The sequence below is a fragment of the Rhamphochromis longiceps genome, linkage group LG15, assembly GCF_057381845.1.
Source record: "Rhamphochromis longiceps isolate RC_006_pf linkage group LG15, R_longiceps_female_GT1.1, whole genome shotgun sequence".
NCBI lineage: Eukaryota > Metazoa > Chordata > Actinopteri > Cichliformes > Cichlidae > Rhamphochromis > Rhamphochromis longiceps.
In genome coordinates, this window is record NC_140571.1 from 44,350,851 (window position 1) to 44,374,371 (window position 23,521).

At 41.0% G+C, this 23,521-nt stretch overlaps 1 long non-coding RNA gene and 1 pseudogene across 1 annotated transcript; one reads left to right on the forward strand and one right to left on the reverse strand.

The window, feature by feature from the left end:
* Positions 1 to 256: 256 nt before the first annotated feature.
* LOC146653308 (uncharacterized) lies at positions 257 to 4,119 on the reverse strand. Its single transcript, XR_014907574.1, has 3 exons — positions 3,969 to 4,119; positions 2,709 to 2,843; positions 257 to 1,425 (listed from the first exon to the last, which is right to left on the reverse strand). It is a non-coding gene; the product is annotated as an uncharacterized LOC146653308 (long non-coding RNA).
* Positions 4,120 to 17,378: 13,259 nt separating this feature from the next.
* LOC146653309 (uncharacterized) lies at positions 17,379 to 22,571 on the forward strand (annotated as a pseudogene).
* The last annotated feature ends 950 nt before the right edge of the window (positions 22,572 to 23,521 follow it).

Here is a 23,521-nt window from a genome sequence, read left to right on the forward strand (position 1 = left end):
AACTCATTAAATATAGTTCTTTATATCCTTAAACGTACATTTCTATGCAATTACAACCTAGTACACCATGTACTCAAAAATTCATAAATTAAAACTTAAATTAATTTGTGCTTCGTACACAACAACATTGGTACAATTAATGTTAAATATTCTTTTATTCTCCTTAACTCAAACACTATACTTAAATATAATGACAGCATCCATCTTGTCATAAAACTACTAAACAGCTGATACATGAACAAAATAACTCACAAGCTTTCAAATTTGAGCATTTTTATTTCCTTGAAATCAGGTTGCCCTCATGTAAATGTGTTTATTTACATTCATTCAAGTGGCTACCAAGTGTTTTCTTCAAACAGGACACCTGACAAACAAAAAATGTCATATTTAACGACATGTTCACATTTAATAATATCCAGAGTACCTTTTAGTTAGAATCACTGCCTTGTGGTAGTTTTGCCTCAGCCAAATGGTTAAGGTGTGGTTTACATCCATCTCTGTCCACTTATGATACAGTATACACATGTAGTCAGTTATAGCCAAACACCTTTGATTACTGAATTGCATTCACTTCATTAATGAAGTGAATGTAATTCACATTTGTGTGAACATTTGTCTGAGATTAACTCTTTGGGCTCTTTACCTTACAATATAACATACTTGAGTCAAAATTTGTTGACTGTTTAAGTGGTGCCACATGAATACAACTGAACAGATCTAAAGAAGATGTTCCTGAACTTTGGGTTTATTCGAACAGGACTGATGGATAACCACAGGACTTTTCCCCATATGATAACTACAACACATAATAAATTAAGACAGATTACTGTCCCAAACTTAAAGATAAAAGTGTATTTACGGGACTTGTTTTGTCAGTGAGGAGCAAAGTATAATTAGAAGTGCTTGTTCTGATGAAAAGTTAAAACTGTAAACAGCAGCATAGTGAATAAGGATCTGTGTCCACGAATCCTCAGCAGTGACAACACTTAAACATCATAGTTCAAAATCCTTAATGCACACCTTTTTCTCCACGGTGTTCAAATTCTCTAAGCTGGTTAAGTAGAGGAAAAAGTCTGACATATTTCATGACCATTAAATGTTAGACAAGGCTCTGAAAACGAGGTTACAGTTACAAACAAAAACCTCTGCTTGTGCGCACAGACCCTAAATCACAACAAATAAGACAATAGTAAGACAAATTACTACAAAGTCTTGTTACCGCTCTTCATATAACAGTGTGACAAAGTCCTGAATGCAGCCTGCATGTTAGTACATCAAGGTCCATCTGAGCTTTAAGTAAAATACACTCAGCTTTTCCTTGGATTTTAAGAGTTGCTCAGTTCATACAGGAACTGCAGCAGTCGGAGTTAACGTGTCGCTGTGTTGCTCCTCCGTGTCAGCCATTGAGACTAGTCGCAATTTATTCTGAGGAAAAAAAGAGAAACAACAAGACATTTTTAAAAAGTTTGTATTTTTATAATTTTTTTTTACCTAGAGCATAAACAACATAAACAAAAAAAGGATTAGGGCTGTGCGATATGACGATATATATCAGATTACGATATAAAAATGTCTATCGTTTCATATTATACACTATTCTTTGTTTTGTGGTGTTGCAAAATAAACTGTTTACGGCAATATTTTTTTCATGGTTTTGATGGTCACTGTAGTTGCTATATTATTTCTTAAAGTTCTCTCCTTCTCTTATACTTAAAATAACCACACTATGGACGGACAAGTGACTGTTTTTACGTGTACTTTCATTACCAACAATGAGGATAAAACCATCGTGTGGCTCCGCCGTCCGCTTGTTTATTTTCCACATAAACCTTTCACAATAAAGCTCAAGTTTCTGTTGAGACTTTTCAAACTAAACTGAAATGATATACATTATTCTCAAACATAAAATTTCAGAATATGCATCAAACAAATGACCTCAAATAAAAACATCAAGTAACTATAAATGGCGCTTACAGTCACCACGCAGATGAAGGCACAGAGAATACCAGCATGGCCAGCAAGGATGAGGCAGAACCAGAAGGACCAGTCAAAAGAAATCGAGGACCTTATTGTTAAATGAGGGGCTACCTCTGTAGCATGGACATGGTTTGGTTATGAAAAGTCTGACACGCCCCAGAAAACTGTACTATGCAAATTATGCCACAAACTGGTCCCCACCACCACTCGAACACGACAAACCTCTTTAACCACCTACACAAGAATCACATGAAAGAGTTTCGAGAGAGTTTACGAATGAAAAGCAAAAAAGAGTCGTCAGGTGCTCAAAATAATCCTTAGACTCAAACGTTAGAACAGGCTTTTCCTTGCAGCACGCCGTCTAATAAATACTCAGAAAGAAAATGGCGGCCATTTAAACTCATGTCTAAAAATGTATAGTTTCATGCATCGGTCAAAACACTCGACTCCTGGTACACGACGCCCAACTGAAAACATTTCACATAAGTCGAGTTGCCCGAGAATCACAGAATTTACAGAAAATGCACTATTTTGTGATATATATCATTATCAGGAGAGATACGTCTTATATTGGGATATGAGACTTTGGTCATATCACGCAGCCCTACAAAGGATTATAATTCACGTAGAGTTGCATACACATAACACCATTCTGTTGCAACAAAAGCAGTTTATAATTAAAGTAACATACATACCTTGAAAAACTAAATCAACCACAACATTAAACTCACCTTGTGTTTGTAGAGAAGGTGATCAGGGTTTTTCTTCATTTCCTGAGACCAGCTGCTCTGGATCATCACCAGCTTGTATCTTCATCTTTTTTTTCACTCGGGGAAGTCTTTCCTTTTCTTGGCCATTGCTCTGCACTGGAAAACCAAAGTGTGTGATCAAAGGTGAAATAAGGGATATTTTTCCACTGCAGGACTTAAAGTGCTTCAAGTAGTGATAGCTGTTGATCCATTTCTCAAATAATCTGTAAGGATCTGGATTTTTAAGAAAGATACAAATATCTCTGCTTATATTTGGCTAAAAGCTTGATATAGACAAGGCATATAGAGCCCCTGCACACCAGCACTGCGCTTACATTATAGTTCAATCAAGAAATAGTTATTATTGATTTATTATTGAATTTTTTTAGTAATAATTTTTAGTATTTAATCACATTAGCACAGTGGGGTGACAAAAATATTCCACATACAAGAAATGCTGCTCAGCATTTCATAAATTACATTTTCAACAAATGTTGGAGTAAAAACACAGTTACAGGGAAAATGTGTCTGTCTGTAAATATTAACTAAACATTTCTATGTGCTACAAAATAGACATACTGTAATTGTAAATGTGCTGAGGTGAAACTATACTTTCAATAATTTTACCACTACAGTCTGTTAACCACCGAAATAATCTATGCTGGTCAGCTAGCTAAAAGTCTTTACTTTAGCAGCCCAAATCAGAGGCTAACATTAGCATTTGCTAGCGTCAGCCAGGAAGGTCTGAGGCTTAAACTAGGGTTAGTGTAACTTTGCCTGAAACCCTTTAAAGTGTACAGTAGAGCCAACTGTAAAACACAGGTATTGATACAGTACTTATTAGAGTCCTAGAATAATTTCTAGAACCATGAAGTTCTCACTTTCCCAGTTATCCACATCGCTGACTTTTGCTAATTAGCTAGTTAGCAGTCACAGCTGTGTAATACCCAGAGAGACACAGACAGCTAACTATAATATTTATGAAAACTGGTTCAGCCACTGAAGGGCAAAACTGGTGGTATCACAGTAAAAATTATTTTAACATTAATTAAAATAAAGCTTAAGTCATGTTAAACCTAAATAACAATTATTTTAAAAAATGAGTCAGCAAAATATTCCTGACTTGTCTGGAGACAGCCGAAACCAGTTAACAAATAAATTAACAATTCTTTCTAAATAAAAACATGGAGTCTTTTGAAAAACATTATTTTAATAAAACGAAACATGAGTTTTAATACTTACCACAGAAATTTGAAGGCAGTTTCTCCAACTTCAGAATCCAAAATCCAGATGAAGCCTGAAAGAAGCCTAATGGCTGCTCTTGCGCTTACTTTTCCCTCCTTTTCAGGTTCTTTTTCCCACAATGCATTGCAGTAGTTGAGAAATACAGAAAAATACCTGTAAATGACTAATACGGAAAATTCCTTCACGTTTATACAGTAGATTGTACTGTATTTTTACGGATTTTTTTTACAGTATATGAAACCATGACCTCAAACACACTGTGGTTGAAGATGGATGGTATCATGAGTATCATGCCACAGGACCATGTGATTTTTAGCCATATAATTGTTTCGCGTCCATATAGTACTTGTTAAACATGAAATTATAATTTTGACAATTTAGTAATATTAATTTAAAACTACTGTAATTTGGTTAAAAGGGTAATCAGTTGTGATATTTGTGATTTCCACGTGTTATTCTTGATTTTTACAATATTTACTAACATTAACTCAGAAAGTTACAAAAATGAGTTACTGAGGAAATTATTTCAGCATATTCTTGCTGTGCTAACACTTGATGTGATTTATGAATAGCAATGGATAAACAAAATGGGTCTAGTGGCCTGATTTTATGGCAAATAATCAATTTTAGTAACATTTAGGTTATGTTAGCAGTAGCACCATAAAGGAACAAATCAACCGTTTGGTTGAGCACTTTTAAAAAAAAAATCTTAAACATTTAATTTCACTTTTTTAATGCTGTCAAGTGACATACATCTGTTTAGTAAGTCCTCTAACACTATCATATATAAAAAAAAATTATATCTTCCTATCTTAGTTTCATCAAAAAAACTCAAAATATGTTGGATGGTTTTTTGTTTCTGACTTCCTGGTTGGAGAGGTATAAGAAGAGCCAACAGTTTCCATTCACAGTGCCTTCTGGTGGATTCTTTTTTGGCATTACAGATGTAAACCAATTGGTAGAAAAGACTCAACAAGGTATGGCAATTTCAGTGAAAGCCTCAGTTAGATATAGGGACTGAAAATGTGCTCTACCAATTGGTTGAGCAGAACTCTAAAGCTGCTTAATATTGTAAGGTAAAGAAAGAAACCGCAGCAATCACACACACAAGCACTTGGCGACAGTGGGAAGGAAAACTCCCTTTTAATGGGAAGAAACCTTTGGCAGAACGAGGCTCAGGGAGGGACAGTGATCTGCTCTCACTGGTTGGGAGTCAGGGGAGAGACAAGCATTCGGAAAGGGAAAGGATGAATGAAGAAGAAATGGTCAGGGCATCATGCATAGGAAACTCCCAGCAGCAGTTCAGGGTCTCCTGACCCAGCCCCAACTGTAAGCTTTATCAAAAAGGAACGTTTGAAGTTTAATCTTGAAAGTAGGGAGGGTGTTTGTCCACTTATTCCACTTTGGGAGCTTGTTTCATAGTAGGTGTCTGAAGAGTCTGCCTCCCAGTCTACTCTGGTCTTCGGCCTGCTCCACAACTGTTCAACCTACCCAACGTATTTTCCCAGGTGGCTGTAGCTCAGGAGGTAATCCAGTTTTGAGATCCTTCTCAGACGCCTTAACTCCCAGTCACATCCTGGGCCATTTGACCTCCATAAATCACATGATAGGGTGGGGCTAGGTTTCACAGTGGGTTCACCTGAAACCTTGGCTGATTGTGACCCACACCTGCTTTTACACCTTGGTTCGTGTGATTAAGTGGAGGATCAACAGGGGGTTCATGACTCTCTTGGGGACACTCCCATAGGGCTTAAAATCTGGAACTCTCCACCAGTTGCTTTTAGAACTGAAGAAGCTTCTCAGATGAGAGGTGAAATGCTTCAAGGAAACTTAAAGAAGTCCAGACACTTTCCTTTCCAAGCTCAGACCTCAGGATATAGAGCAACTATTAATTGGAAGGTTAGTGGTTTGATCCCTGTCTGTGTCAGACTTCATGCCAAATATCCCAGTAACATAGCAGGCCCTAAAGACACCCATCAGAATTTGAATGCTACATACAAAATACCTAAAAGAACATGCTTGGGTGAATGAAGCATGTTGTAGGTAGAGTAGAAAGCCACTATATAATAACCAGTCCATTTACACTTCAGAAGCACATGCAGAGCTGAGTTAGATTACCCCCAATTATTCACAGATTTAAACTAATACATTGTGTATGAGTGAATGTGCAGGCACACATGTATTCAGGGAATGTATCCTTAAAACGTTTCTCTTTATAACTCTTCTGTCACAGGCAGCACGTTTAGAATTAGTTTTGTATTATCCATATTTTTATTATTTGTTGTTTAGGCAAACTGTGACAGTTGCAAATGTAACAGAGTCATAAATAACATTGTTATAATTACACAAAATGTGTTCTAAACCCCCAAACTTCTCCTTTTATACCTGACTTTTAGGACCTCCAAGCCTGTAGTTGTGTTCATTATCAGTTAGAGCCCCTCCTCATTCTTTTCTTCTTCTTTGGTGCAATACTATAAATACAGTGTACCCCTTTTGCCTCTCCCCTTTTTCTACAATTCCCCTGTGGGAGAGGTGGGTGTCATTTCTTTCCAGCACCTTAAAGCACACATAATTCATATTTAACCACCCTGATGTTTATGATTGCGATTTTAATTCAGTTATTGTCATTATTGAGCCTGTTTTTGTAAGATGTTATAAGTGTGTAGTATGTGTGTGTCATAAATGTGTTTTAGGCGCCATAAATGATAGCATGAATATGTATTCCTTGCTAGCTTGGGAGCTGTGGTGGGTTGAGCTAATCCTCTTCCCCACTGTCTGTATTTGGTCGTAGGAGCTGGAGTGGGCAAATTATTTACTTGGAGGTCTTTCTTTCTTTTACCTTTTTTATCAGGTATGTCAGATTTCATGTTGTTTTTGTTTTATCTTATGTCAAATATGTTACGTGTAAATGCATATTTTATGTTTAATGTAAAAATAAATGCCACCCTTTTTCTACAATTCCCCTGTGGGAGAGGAGCTGGAGTGGGCAAATTATTTACTTGGAGGTCTTTCTTTCTTTTACCTTTTTTATCAGACACAACGCAGAATCACACCGGTTACACTTGGTGCCGCTGACCCGTCACATCGCCAATCCGCGATCCACCCCTCCTCCTTCTGCTGCCGCTGTTTTCCCGCCTCCTCTCTGCAGCTGTGTGCCAGAATCCTGTGCCCTGCGCTTTGACTCACAGGTTTTTATATCGCGTGTGATCGATGCCCCGTAATTTGGCTTGCAGGCATCTCTGTCACGTGTGAACTTAAAGGGCAAATACGTAGGTGATCATTTCTGTCACTGTTTCATATTGTTGCCTCAAATTATACAGGCACGGATTGTAATTTTTTTTCTCTATTGATATTGGCTTTTACAGCCTGTTTTAATTGAGAGGAGAAAACAACATTTTATTTTCTATGGTGTTTTGATTCTTTGATGTTTTTTTTCTTCTCCCCACATTTCATTGTTTTGTGAAGTTTTGCATAATTGTGTGTGGGGGTTAGGCTCGTTTTTTTTTTGCTGTTGAACAGTGATATCTCACTTGGGCCAACATGTTAAGTGAGGAAACTGTGGATAGCGCTTTGCCTGATCTGTTCTCTGCGGGGAGTAATATGACCTTTGGTTTGGGGAGGGGTCATCAGATTGCTCCAAAGTTTTTTGGGAGGGGTAGGCCAGTAGTCCCGGGTATTGGTGCCCACACTGTAGACCAGCCAGTGATGCACTCACCATTAATACCAGCAGCTAGCTCCACACCAGCTGCTTGCGAATGCCAAACACACACCCAGGCTGTCACTAGTGACATGTTGAGCAGCTTGATCACTGACTTAGCAAAGCAAATTGGGGAAAATATCACATCCTCTCTTAACTCTATGCACCAGCCAGCCCCCACCCAGCCACAGTCTCCCCAGAATGTGCCCTCGAGCTGCAATGACCAGTCCCAGCTGAAGGTTGTTGTTCAGTCAGACACCAAAGCTCCACCATACTTCAAGGGTGACAACACAGATCTATTTCCCATCGGTGAATGGGAGGACATGATGAGATGTTATCTGCACAGAATCAGCTGTGACACAGATGAAGAAATGTTTGCCATATCAATGTAGCTTGCTATCGCCAGTGTGTGTGAATGTGTGTGTGAATGGGTGGATGACTGAATGTAGTGTAAAGCGCTTTGGGGTCCTATGGACTAGAAAAGCGCTATACAAATGCAGGCCATTTACCATTTTTACCATTAATGTCTAGACTAACTGGCAAAGCCAGAGATGTGGTCAAGGTGTCACTTCGTTGCCGCCCTGAGTTGAATCGGAATGATCCTATTACTGCTGTGTTTGACATACTGAGGTCTAACTTCAGCGACTTGACATATTCCAGCCTGCCCATGAAAGATTTCTACAGTACTGTGCCACGTCCAGGTGAGAACGCCATGGATTACTGGATCCGGTTGAACAAGTCTATTGATGCTGCTGATGAGTGTCTCCGCAGGCGCGGCAAGATGGTAGAGGACCCCAGTAGTGAGGTTGTTTCGATGTTCATTAATCACTGTCCTGACCACAGTCTTACGTTGTCTTTTCAACTGAAGGCCCCTGAGGAGTGGACTGCAGCTGAGGTTCAGAGCCGTCTGGACAACTATGTGAGGAAAATGAGACAGTCTAGTGTTTTGTCTCATAATACAGCAAGTCTGTCCATCCCGCATCAGAGCCCTGTCGCTGTTAACAGCCAGCCCCACTCCAGCGGTGCTCAAGCAGTCCCAGTAACACATGAGCCAGCCTCGTATCCTATGCCCTCTGTTCCCTCTGCAGCCACATGTCAGCCTCTCTCTTCTGATGGCATGGTAAGTGTGCAGCAGCCCTCTGCTTGTCCTCCTTTGACTCTACATGTCATGCCCCCATCTTTGCCAGTTTCTGGCCCTCCTCCAGCTGAGCCAGGTGTTCAACAGATGGTAGCACTGTTTGACAAGGTTCTGTCCATGTGCACTGCATCACTAGCCACTGGTCCTAGGTGCCCACAACCCACAGGTCATTCCCATGGGCACCGCAATGCTCATCGTGCTTCGTGCAGAGTGTGTGGCTCACATGAACACACAACCCATGTGCATTGTAGGCTGTACAAGCTATGCCACAGCTGCTTTGACCCTGGACACATGAGGCGTGAATGCCCACAGTTGCACCAGAAACCAAGCGTTTCAGTCCCTCCTCCCACCGATGCTGCTTTAAACTAGCCAGCCCATGTAACGAGAGGGGTAGCATGGGCAGTGTTGATGAAACCCTCAGAAATGCAACAGACCCAGAAGCCATATATGTTAACTGCTGTAGTAGCCTCTCTGATGAGAAGACTGTTATTATGGGTTCACAAAGAGTTGGCAGGGCTAGTGAGTTGTTTTACACTCCAGTGTCGGTCAGTGGCCGGTGTTCCCTGACAAGCATGCTTGATTCAGGAAGTATGTCATGCACACTAAGTGAAGAGGCTGATAGCAAGCTAAGAGCCGCTGGTGTTGCTCTGATTCCGCAGCATATCCCTGAAAATGTGGTGCTGGTTGGTTGCGGTGGCCTTCTCACACAACCGAAATGCATCTATGATTTGGACATTGAAGTATATGGGACTAGGTTTCTTGTACCAACATTTGTGGTTCCTGGGCAAAAAGATGAGCTCATCGTGGGGAGCAATGTGATCCGGCCCATCATTCAGAAGATGAAGGCTGATACAAAGTACTGGGAGCTTATTAACTCCAATTACACTGGCACTGATTGTGAAGACTTCCTGCAGTTGCTGAGCTGTATCTCACGGTGGTCTGCTCCTGTGTTGCCAGATAAAGTAGGTACAGTCAGGTTGCGGAAGAGTGTCACTCTCCTGCCACAAAAAGAATATGTAGTTTGGGGAAAGCTGCCACCTTCTGCCCTCGTGTCTCCATGAAGTACTGTCGTTGTGGAACCCACGTCAGCCCGTTCCACTCCAAAGAACATAATGGTGGGGCGCATTATAACACCCATGTGGGGAGATCGTTGGGTCCCTATGAAAGTCCTTAACCCAACAGAGAGCCCTGTGACACTTCGTCGCAATGCTAAGATTGCGGATGTCTTTCCTTGTATTGCTGTGGAGGACCTGCCCATCACTCAAGGTCTCTGCGAGACTCTGACTGACCAGCATACCAGTTTTCCCCCCTCATCAGACTCTGTGCCTGACTCTGCACAGCTACTCAAAGATGCTGGGTTGGCTGACATTGATATTGAGGGCTGTGAAGTGTCAGATGGGTGGAAGAGGAAATTGGTGGAGCTTGTGTTGACTTACCAAGATGTGTTCTCTAGAGACAAACTGGACTGTGGTGAGGTGAAAGACTTTGTCCATCGTATCCACCTCACTGACGACCGCCCTTTCAGGCTTCCCTATCGCAGAGTACCCCCGGCTCACTATCACAAGTTGCGAGAGGTGCTGTCAGACATGGAGATGAAAGGCATCATCAGTAAGTCCACCAGCGAATACGCCTCGCCACTGGTAATGGTTTGGAAGAAGTCAGGTGACTTGAGGATATGCACTGACTTCCGCTGGCTCAATGCCAAAACCATTAAGGATGCTCACCCACTGCCCCATCAGGCTGACTGTCTTGCTGCCCTTGGTGGGAATGCTTTCTTCAGCACCATGGACCTCACATCTGGGTTCTACAACGTTCCCCTCCATGAGTCTGACAGACGGTACACTGCTTTCACTACACCTCTTGGCCTGTATGAGTACAACAGACTTCCCCAGGGTCTATGCAACAGCCCAGCATCTTTCATGCGGATGATGCTCAGCATCTTTGGTGATTTGAACTTTTCCAGCCTCCTGTGTTATCTTGATGACCTGCTGGTGTTTGCGCCTTCAGAAGAGGAGGCCCTAAGACGTCTTGAGATTGTTTTCTCTCGCCTGAGGACCAGCAATCTGAAGCTGGCGCAGAAAAAATGTCACTTTCTCAGACGCTCTGTGAGGTTTTTGGGTCATGTCGTGGATGCTGGTGGTGTCTCGGTTGATCAGGATAAAGTGAGGGTTATCGCCAATTTTCGGAAGACTGACCTTATGGATGGTGACGGTTGCACCCCTTCTCAGAGGAAAGTGAGATCCTTCCTTGGCATGGTGATGTTTTACCAGCATTTTATTCCAGGGTGCTCTCGTATTGCGAAGCCACTCTTTGCTCTAACTGCCGGTCAGAAGAGGACTAAAGGCTGCCATGGGAGTCGGAAACCTGGAACTTTTCGCAAGCTCACCCCTCAAGATTGGACTCCTGCTTGTGAGAAAGCATTTGAGGGACTCAAAGGTGCACTCCTCAGCTGTGCGGTGCTGGCACATCCTGATTTTGAGAGGCCATTCATCCTTTCAACTGACGCTTCCATGGATGGGCTGGGTGCTGTCTTATCCCAGGTGCCAGCTGGTGAGGAGAGAGCAAGACCTATAGCCTTTGCTAGTAAGTCTCTCAGCCGCAGTCAGGCCAAATACCCAGCACACCGGCTCGAATTTTTGGCTCTGAAGTGGGCTGTGTGCGATAAGTTCAGCCACTGGCTCAAGGGTCATCGGTTCACTGTCTGGACTGATAACAATCCTCTCACATACATTCTGACTAAGCCAAAGCTGGATGCCTGTGAACAGCGTTGGGTCTCTAAGCTTGCACCATACTGCTTTGAGATCAAATATGTTCCTGGAAAGCTGAACATTGTGGCAGACACCCTGAGCAGGGAACCGTTTGTGAGGCCGTTGGCCCAGCGGCTCCTGTCGGAGCCCTACTTTGAGCTGCTAGAGCAAGTCAGTGGTGTGAAAGATGCCAGTGTCCAAGATGCCTTCCGTTTGACCTGTCAACCTCAATCGATACGCAGTGCTCCACCCTCTGCTGTGCTTGATGTGTCTCTGTCAACTGATGACGTGTCTTCTCTCATGTCTTCGCTCTGTGAGTGGGAGTCTGCTTCTCGCCAGCGTGCAACATCCCTCGCTGGTCACCTAACCTCCATCAGTCCACCTGACTGTGATGTTACTCATGCGCTGTCCCGTGCTGATCTCCTGTCTCATCAAACAGGGGATCCTGTGATCTCCGGAGTAGCCCGCTATGTTGAGCGTAAGCGCAGACCCTCCAGACGTGAGCGCTGTCATGAGAACCAACATACGTTGCGGCTCCTGAAACAATGGGATAAGCTCACATTCCTCAATGGTGTCCTCTACAGAGTCGTGAGGGACCCACTGACCAAACACTGAGATTCCAGTTTGTGGTACCTGACTCCCTAAAACAAGTGGTGCTGTCTGGCATACACGACAATGCTGGTCATCAAGGTCAACCTCGCACACTCTCCTTGGCTCGTCAGCGTTTTTTCTGGTATGATATGGAGAAGGATGTGCGCGGTCATGTGAGAAATTGCCGCAGGTGTGTTCTCAGCAAGACCCCAGAGCCAGCAGCTAGGGCCCCGTTGGAAAGCATTAAGACCTGTGCTCCACTGGAACTTGTGTGCATTGACTTCTGGTCAGCTGAGGACAGCAACAACAAGTCTGTGGATGTCCTTGTGATTACTGACCACTTCACAAAATTAGCACATGCATTCCAATGCCAGGATCAGACAGCTAAGAGAGTCGCTAAAAAGCTCTGGGATGGATTCTTCTGTGTGTATGGCTTCCCTCAGCGCATTCACTCTGACCAGGGAGCTAGTTTTGAGAGTGAGCTGCTTGCAGAGCTTCTGGTTTTGGGTGGCGTTGCCAGATCCCACACTTCACCATACCACCCCATGGGTAATGGTACCACATAGAGATATAATCGCACCCTTGGAAACATGTTACGGTCCCTCCCCCCCAGATGTAAGCAGAAATGGCCGCAGATGATACAGTCCATGACGTTTGTGTATAACTGTACGGCACACGAGACCACCGGCTTTGCGCCATTCTACCTGATGTTTGGGAGGGTGCCAAGGTTGCCAGTTGACCTCATGTTTCGGGATGTCCTTCATGATGACACCATTTGTGACTATGATACCTATGTCAAGTCACTGATGGATGACCTGCGCTCTGCCATGCTCCGAGCCCAGGAACACAGCACAATGGAGCAGAGACACCAGTCTGACCAGTACAACAGAAAAGTGAAGGGTCTGCCTCTTTCACTAGGGGACCAGGTGTTGTTGGCAAACAAGGGAGTCAGAGGAAAAAGGAAGCTCTCTGACAAATGGGAACCTGTTGTGTACACGGTAGTTGACTTGGATCCTGCTCTTCACATCTGCCGTATCAGAGACAAAGAAGGTCATGAGCGTGTGGTGCATCGCAACCTGCTCCTTCAAGTTAACTTTTTGCCCTTGGACACAACACTGAATGACGATGCTGCACATCCTGCTGTGAGCGTTGTCAGTGGCCCCGCTGAGTCTGACCTGGATGGGTCTGTGACATCTTTTGGGGGCACAGGAGCTGTACCTCCTGCCACCTGGACTGTGGATTCCGTCTCCAGCATTGGCGAGTGTGATGACCGCACACTATCATGGATCCATCAGCAATCTGCCGCTGACCCGGTCGAAGATGGCGTTCATGGGACCCCTCCCATAATGGGTGTTTCTGATCTTGGTGGGCTGGCTGGTGATGGAGCCTCCCCAGGCTCCCCTGCTGCTTTCCCGTCCCACACTTTTCATTCTCTTGAACCCAAAAATGTGGACGTGGATCAAGGACTTACCACACGTTTTGGTAGAATCATTAAACCAGTTCGTCGCTTGATTGAATCAATGGCTCAACTTGAAACACTCCTTGGTGTTGAACCTGTTCAAGCAGCGGTTATTGATGTGTGAATTTGCTTATTTCTGTATGTTTTTCATTGCTATTGTTTTTGGAAAAGAATAATACAGGCACAGAGTTCATTGTATTTTGTCAGTCTGTGCAGTCTGATAGTGACGCCAATAGATATTATGGCCTGTTTTGTGTGGTGTAAATGGCACCTCATTTTGTCTATAGAAAGTCCTGGGATCTTGCTAGGCGCCGAGCAGGTCTCAGGTCTCTTATCCTCCTTGGAGGAAGCTATGTTGCTGATCTAATTCATTGTATATGCGATGTGAATTTGTTTGAGGCCACTGTATCTGTTATTGTGGGTTTATATTTTTTTTTTGGTGTACCCTTTAGGATTTTGTGTAATTCTTGGGGGGTGAATGTAACAGAGTCATAAATAACATTGTTATAATTACACAAAATGTGTTCTAAACCCCCAAACTTCTCCTTTTATACCTGACTTTTAGGACCTCCAAGCCTGTAGTTGTGTTCATTATCAGTTAGAGCCCCTCCTCATTCTTTTCTTCTTCTTTGGTGCAATACTATAAATACAGTGTACCCCTTTTGCCTCTCCCCTTTTTCTACAATTCCCCTGTGGGAGAGGTGGGTGTCATTTCTTTCCAGCACCTTAAAGCACACATAATTCATATTTAACCACCCTGATGTTTATGATTGCGATTTTAATTCAGTTATTGTCATTATTGAGCCTGTTTTTGTAAGATGTTATAAGTGTGTAGTATGTGTGTGTCATAAATGTGTTTTAGGCGCCATAAATGATAGCATGAATATGTATTCCTTGCTAGCTTGGGAGCTGTGGTGGGTTGAGCTAATCCTCTTCCCCACTGTCTGTATTTGGTCGTAGGAGCTGGAGTGGGCAAATTATTTACTTGGAGGTCTTTCTTTCTTTTACCTTTTTTATCAGGTATGTCAGATTTCATGTTGTTTTTGTTTTATCTTATGTCAAATATGTTACGTGTAAATGCATATTTTATGTTTAATGTAAAAATAAATGCCACCCTTTTTCTACAATTCCCCTGTGGGAGAGGAGCTGGAGTGGGCAAATTATTTACTTGGAGGTCTTTCTTTCTTTTACCTTTTTTATCAGACACAACGCAGAATCACACCGGTTACACAAACATCAACACTTTGTAGTGTACCAACACTGTGGGTGTCTTTCTGTTCTTGTAGATTTAGCTCAGAGCATAGGGCACTGTCAGAAATCTGTTTTTGACCGTACTGGGTCTCCTGTTTTGCAGTAATAAGAAGACCAATTTGTAAGAAAAGTGAAAAAATGCAAGTAAATAATATATTTTGGCATTATTATTTATCTAGTCAGAACAGATCTTAGGCTACGTTCACACTGCAGGCGAAAGCGCATCAAATCCGATTTTTTTGACCCTATGCGACCCATATCCGATCATGCTATGACAGTGTGAACGGCGCAAATCCGATATTTTCAAATCCGATCTGGGTCACTTTCGTATGTGGTACTGAATCCGATACATATCCGATGTTTTAGAAAGCGACTGCTGTGTGAACGGTCAAGTCGCATTAAATCCGCCTTTTACGTCACCGACACAAGACTGAAGCCAATTATCAGCGCCGGAGAAGCACCCGATAAGACATCGCGAACGCTTCCTGGCCATCCAGCGTAGATGTCAGTGAAACTGTTGGGAAGACAACGTAAACATTTTATTTGTACTGTTTAATCTGCAGATTCTGACAGAAATCTGCAGCTATCCTTTGAAGCACCGCCCCTCTCTTAAACAGCAATAAGGATCATTATTAGGTTATTTACATTATTATGTAAATAACAAAACAACTTAAAGCAAAAATTGGGAAACGTGAAGTCCGAAGTCTTTATATTAAGGGCCATCAGTCAAACAATACTGTTGCTCTGGGTCTAAACAGAGCGCCTTGTGTGTGACATCTTTTGCGCATGCGGGCCGCTTTGAGCGTTCACACTAGAGCACGTTTGCTGTCGCATTTTATTTGTAGTGTGAACGAGCAGTAAAAAAAATCGGATTTGATCAAAAAATCGGAATTGAGCATTAAGACCTGCAGTGTGAACGTAGCCTTTCGTATGTGGTACTGAATCCGATACATATCCGATGTTTTAGAAAGCGACTGCTGTTTGAACGGTCAAGTCGCATTAAATCCGCCTTTTACGTCACCGACACAAGACTGAAGCCAATTATCAGCGCCAGAGAAGCGCCCGAGAAGACATCGCGAACGCTTCCTGGCCATCCAGTGTAGATGTCAGTGAAACTGTTGGGAAGACAACGTAAACATTTTATTTGTACTGTATAATCTGCAGATTCTGACAGAAATCTACAGCTATCCTTTGAAGCACCGCTCCTCTCTTAAACGGCGATAAGTATCATTATTAGGTTATCTACATTATTATGTAAATAACAAAATAACTTAAAGCAAAAATTGGGAAACGTGAAGTCCGAAGTCTTTATATTAAGGGCCATCAGTCAAACAATATTGTTGCTCTGGGTCTAAACAGAGCGCGTTGTGTGTGACATCTTCTTTTGCGCATGCGGGCCGCTTTGAGCGTTCACACTAGAGAGCGTTTGCTGTCGCATTTTATTTGTAGTGTGAACGAGCAGACAAAAAAATCGGATTTGATCAAAAAATCGGAATTGAGCATTAAGACCTGCAGTGTGAACGTAGCCTTAGTTTATAAAAGCACAGTATATAACATATGGCAATACTTTATAATTTAGTTCCTTTTTTTCCATTTTGACAGACAACACATTTTCATATAAACTCCATCTATTCAGTAACTCACAGAAACAAAGATAAATCCATACATAAACTGTAAGTGATAGCATGGATGCCCTTGTTATGATCAACCTGCTTTTAAAGCTCATTATCAAATATCTGCATATGATTTGTGACCCCTGCCAGCATGAGATCTTTAACTGTGATGAAAACCACGAAGAACCCTTGTGGCTATGGTTATTAAAATATTTCAATTACCTTGCTTATATAGTGCTTCATTACTGTGTGATCTCGTAACTCAATTACATAGAGATGAATACAAGTTTTTAATTAGTTTTTTTTGCTGCTGCCTTGAAGATAAAGCATGCAGCTGAAAATGTTCTTATGACCGATGTGTTCCCACAAGTGCTTTAAGTGATATTTCTTTTACATTAATAAAGATTCTTCAACAGTCATGTGATATCATGCGAATGAATCTGATGATCTAAATGAGTCTATTAATAAATTCTGTCATGTATTTTACTAAAAAAGGGTGTCAGTTTTTTATAAGAATACGCTTAAAATTATCCTGACTTTGAATGTCAAAAGTTGGTTCTCACAAGGACACAAATAAAGCAAGAACACACACACACACACACACACACACACACACACACACACACACACACACACACACACACACACACACACACACACAGACACTATGTAGACCAGACAGTGAAACATGGATAGGTGCCATAATGTCTAGATGCCACTTTTCTCTGTGCTCTGTGACTCTGCAGAGCTTGCAGCTCCAGGAGTTTCGCACCCTTTTTTCACCGTCTGCTACGGCTGAGGCTGTGTTCCCACACCATCACACTGGCAAGTCTTTCATATGCTGCATAGTTTCATCTGCCTGCTTCAGAGCTCAGAGAGAGTCTTGAAATCAGTAGTATATAAATTGTGAACCTACAAATCAGATTTTAAAGCCCACTGGAAGAAAGGCCACAGACTGCTGGACTAATTCTCTTTGACTGGCACCTTGTTCTTATATAACAGTGTACAGCAGAGGCTTTTATAGTGAAGTTTGTACTGTTTAAGAGCTGAAAACAAAGCAGTCAGACTTGAGGAGGATTGGGCATTGCCTAGAAATTGAGATGACAGAGTGTTCAGGTAAGTGGCACCCAGCAGGATAAAACCAGTTTGACTACTTTTCAAATGGCTTTATCTGTCTTACAGTCCCCCCCCCCAAGTTTAGATCAGCTTTCAAGTCTAATTAGAGAAAAGATTCACCTTAGTCAGTTAAGTTATTTGAAATGATAATCAGATGTCTTTTTTCTTTTTACAGCTGAAAAGCAGCTCTTTGTGTGGAAGTGTCACTGTGGGCACTTGGTTTTTGCTGCTCTGCCTTCTTTTGAAGTTTGAAGGGATTGTCTTTGCACACAGTAGGATTATAAATGGGATTAGCTGCATTTTTGATTGTCTGCATACCTTTTTATTTTTCACAATAATTCTTTTTGGAATAGATTTACAGGTTTCTATTTGAAATGACACTCTGGCACATCCCTGTTATTCATGCACACCTTCTTTTAATCACCTGTATTGAAATGCTTCTCTCTGAAGTTTGTTTTCTACTCAGTGGTTTTCTTTTGATGAAAATAATGAATCCTGCCTCAGTGTTATGTTCACAGTTTTAATATAAAATGATAAAATATAAAATTTGTAAGTATATACTTTTCAAAAAACAATTACTAAATACGATTAAGAACAGAGTGTTTCTACTTATGAGGGCAAATGAGGCAAAGCATCAGACTTTAGTTGTCAACAGGTTTTAAGAGGTTATCTGGTTTTGAGATAAACGGTGTTATTTCTTATGGATTTTTATGTGCTGAATCCAAATATGAGAAATAAAAAGCTGACTGACTACTGTTTCCACAATAACTATATATATTAGGGGTGCAACGATATATAAAATTCACGGTTCGGTTCGATACTTTGGTGTCACGGTTCGATATTTCTTCGATTCAAAAAAAAGTTCATGCCTTTTTAATTTGTCATTTATTAAAATTATAAATATATATTTTAACTCAAAAGTACAGTTTTTAAATTTAATGTTGCTGAAACAACAAAGTAATAAAAAAATAAATCTATCTGATCGACAAATCACTCATCTTTAGAAAAGAGAGTTTATTACAGAGAAATGTCTCTTTCCAAAATAAAAGCTATACTATACGCTTCTTCTGGGCTATATTCTCAGCAGCATATTAAACATATCAGGTCCCCATAAGGAGAATCATGTGCTAATGGCTGTCTAAATGACTCGGGTAAAGTTTGTAGCATGCGTGCTTGTTGTTTTTGTCTGCTTCCACTTGTCTTTGCACTAGGATGATGTCGGAGTACATGTGCAGTCATATTCGTTGTGTTCCCACTAGTGCTGTCAGCGTTAATCTCGCTGAAATGACGTTAACGCCACAACACAGCAAATCTCCGTTAACAAGCTACCGCGGATCGCCCCGTGCGTGGGGCTGGACAGCCAACACGTTAACGAGCAAACTGCGCTAACGCACTAGTTCCCACCAATGTAATAGAGCATTGCGTGGCACATCCAACATACTGTTTTACTTTTGTCCATGACGCGCTTACCTTCAGGGTCATACGTCACATGAAAACCAAAATAGTTCCAAACACCAGATCTGAATGAGGGTGGGGGAGGTTCAATTTGCCATGTTGCAACGAGAGCTTAACTTCTGTCTGCTAGCTTGCCCTGCGCTCAGTGAATCTGCGTTCGACTACTCCGCCTAGAATGCACTGTCGAGCGCAGATCCACTGAGCGCTCAACACAGACAGCATCGACAGAAGGAAAGTTGATAAAATAAATTAAAAATTTTGTATTGTTCGATACACATGCGTACCGAACCGAAAGCACTGTATCGAACGGTTCAATATCAATACGAGTATCGCTGCACCCCATATATATATATATATATATATATATATATATATATATATATACACATATACATATATATATATATATATACATATATATATATATATATACACACATATACATACATATATATATATACACACATATACATATATATATATATATATATATGTATATATATATATATATATATATATATATATATATATATATATATATATATATATATATATATATATATATATATATATATATGAACATTTTACACATGTGCATTTCTAGCTCAACCTGCCAGACCTGTTCCAGATGTTGTGTATAGGTGTGATATAGTAACTGTATGAACGACAAATCGGATGAATACTGGATGAAAAGCACATACAATAATTTCTGTTATTATACCACAAGTCAGGAACCAGGAATTTATTTTTGTAATTTTATTGTTTCAAGAGCTTTTGTAGCATATTATCACAGCTAGAATCAACCAACAATTTTAAGCATAGTTTTCATTTCAAGCAGAGATGGGAGAAGTGCAGCCATTACATATATGCTCTGGTAAAAGTTAAAGTTCAACTGACCTAGTTAGTATTGATTAAAACAAATGCGACCTTAAACCTACATGGGAGCCAACGGCCTTGTAACTGCTAAGAGTGTAGTGGTGAAAATATTGTTTCTAATAACTAAGTTTAAATTTAAAATAATATTTTTCTGTACGATTCTAAAGGAAGGATGGAGCACTTAGCATGGCTGATACTAGCAATGCTATGGATGGTGCAGGCAATAGATTCCTGCCCTGATGTCTGCAAATGCTCCAGGAAGTCTGGCCCAGAAAAATCAGATGTCAACTGCCATAAGCGGGGGCTTCGAGCTTTTCCTTCCAAATTGCCTTCTGATGCTTGGATTGTTAAACTAGGTGTGTACATTTTAATCAAATCCTCTCTAAGATCCTTTTGACATTCAAGGAATGCATTAATCTATCTAACATTTAAGGAAACATAATGGGACCTGATTTCATCAATAACTGACTTCTTAATTGCTGCCAAAAGGTGAGAATGGTATTACCAACCTGAAGGCAAATACTCTGAGATCAGGAGAGAAATGCCATAAAATCCATCCATCCCCAGGCCTTCTCCGGTGCAAAGCAATTGATGCTTCTCAATCTTTATGGCAACCACATATCCATTCTTCCACCAAGGGGGTTTCAGGTAAAGATTTTTGGAGAGGAGCACACTTTTCAGCATTAATATTACAGTAATTTGACAAAAAAAAAACAACAACAACTGTTTTCTATGTCTGAAGGACCTCCTAAACCTCCGCTTCCTCATGTTGGGACAGAACCAGATTGGCATCCTGAAACCTGAGATTTTTGCTGGCATGAGAAACCTGTCAGAGTTGGACCTTACTCTCAATGCACTGACAGTCCTCCCACCGAATGCGTTCAAACCTCTGATTGCTCTCAAAGTTTTGGATCTTTCCCTCAACCGCATCCAGAAGATTTCTCCCAAGGCCTTCAGTGGACTGAGGCAGCTCTTGTTCCTCAACTTGGACAACAACAGGTCACAATGACATGTGCCATGCTATTATACATCTAGTAGTTACCTTTTCCAGTGCAGGTATTATCAGTGAGAAACAAACTTCACTTCCGTGTGTTGTTATGAGATATTTCTGATCAGAGTATCATTACGATTTACTTGGTCTTAAATAGCCTTAGGATCTGGAACCTCAAAACTGAAGTGAGAACAAAAAAATATTAGTTCAGCTGCTCCAATAAACAATATCGCAACTACTGCTAATAGTAAGCTAGAACTGAAGAATTAGTTACTACTAAGGCAAAGGAACCAAGCAGATGTTTTGATGTTGAACTGTTGGCTGGCTGGTTTTCTCTACATCATGGTTGAAAATATTTCCAAAATGAATGTTGAACCAACGGTGCAGAAATTATAAAAGAGATAATCTTCTGTTATCTCTTTAATGATTAGACCAAAAAAGGTTTCTTGATTAAAGAATGACAAGGAAAGAATACATAATCTCATGCTTTTGGGTTAGCACTTATCCTACTAGCTTAAATGGCTTCATGTGTGAATATAAGCATTCTTGAGTTTATGATACCTACATTACAGACAGAGGGGGAATAACTGTAAGAGTCCAAAACATAAAAATAAAACATACCAATTTTTACTGATATATCACAGAGAGTGTTGAATTATGGTTTATGTGTAGGGATGATGTTGCTAGGGTATCAAATATTAGATATTAGATATACTGGTGACTTTGATTTCCAAAAGGGTTTTGAATTCAATGGTTTCACAGTGTACTTTTACTTCTGAAGAGATTCTAACTGTCCCCCCATATCCAGTCTGAAGACCATTCCTTCTGGGGCATTCAAGCCCCTGCAATCTCTGGAGATGTTGGTTCTAGACAACAACCTACTATCTACCCTGACGTTAACAGCTTTGGATGGCCTGAGCAACTTGCAGGTAGCATGTTTTTCTGGTATACATAAAAACAAAAGAAAAATCAAAGACTCAGTTTCATTTTTTTAAACATATAGTATATAGCAGTTAGATGTCTTACCCAGCAGACCCTGATCTGACTAATTCTTGCACATAATAGCTAGTGTGATAACACTTCTAACTTAAATTGCAAAAACCTGCTCTATTTCCTCGAGCAATAATTATGAACATGCTAAACACTGAACCAGGAACTCTACCTGAGGAACAACGAGTTGGAGCTTCTGCCCTCTGATGTGTTCATCAACCTGCCCAAGCTTTCACAGCTGGCACTCAGCGGAAACCGCCTGAAGACAGTGGATGGAAACATGTTCACCCATATGCCTGGTAAGATAACTGCCAGCATGCCCTTTCCCTGTCCTATTTTCCCAGGAACAAGTATTGGCGGCAGGATGCTGTTGTCGTGATAATCATTTTTTCTGATCTGTGTTAGTTCTAAAGAAGTTGTACCTCCATGACAACCCTTGGCAGTGTGACTGTAACATTAGCCCACTGGTGCGGTGGATGGGTGACACCAAGGCCACGCTTTCACCACGGCACAGCCCAAAGTGCGTGACTCCTCAAGAGCTCAGAAATAAGAGCCTCAGCAGCCTGCAAATTGATAAACTGCTCTGTCACACTTAACAGTATAGATGAGGATCACAGCGTGGGCTGGGACTCATAGAGATTTTTTTTTTTGAGTAGACTGGGTGGCAGAATAACCCTCTATGATATTTTTAAACTGCAATATATTACTGTCTTTCTCTAAAATATTGTATCATGTTTGCTTTAAATGGCTAAAAATCTAGAATAAAATGCCACACTTTTAAACTAAGACTGCGATGCTTTGTTTTATAATAACATAATATAATAATAATATTACTCTTTATTTAGGTTTCTCACAAAAGTGGTGTTGGATGTTTTCCAATTTGGGTAAATGGTAAATTTTCCACTCAAAGCCCTTTATGAAACTTGCCTCATTCACACAACCACTTTTAACTATGCTTTTTCTACATAAGCGCTTTCTATCTAACATTAACACACATTCACAAACCGATGGAGAGCAACTTGGGGTTAGTGTTTTGCCCCAAAATTATTTGACATGCAGACTGGAAAACCCAGGGATTAGAAGATCGCCTGCCCTGCCTGGCAAAATAACTGCCAGCCTGCCTGGTTTACCTCCTGAGCCACAGCCACCCTCAACTTTGACCCTTACTTCTTTTTTTTTTTTGCTTTATCATGGTCTCTTTAATAGCAGGTAAAAACCTTAAAATCACTAAACCTGTAGGTATAAGCTATTTGTGGGACGGAAAGATTTGCATTATCAGTGCTATTTCCACATGCAACGAATAAGTACTAACCCTTATCACCGGTTGTGAGATTAACATTATAATTCCATATTGCTTGTCTTAAAAAGACTTTGCAGGTTTGAAAAGTGATGGATTACGTATAAAGAGATTACATTAATCACATTCCAGGGAATGGTTTCTCTAATCTGTTACAGTTTATGTAAATAAAAAGGAAAAAAAAGGCATTTGGATAGACACTGCTAGGATTCTGTATAGCTTAATGTAATAGTGAAGACAGCTGTAGATAATGAGAAGTTATTGGATTTGTAATCTCGTCTTCATTTTAATGTGCATCAGCACATTAAAACAGCACATAGAGACCCCAA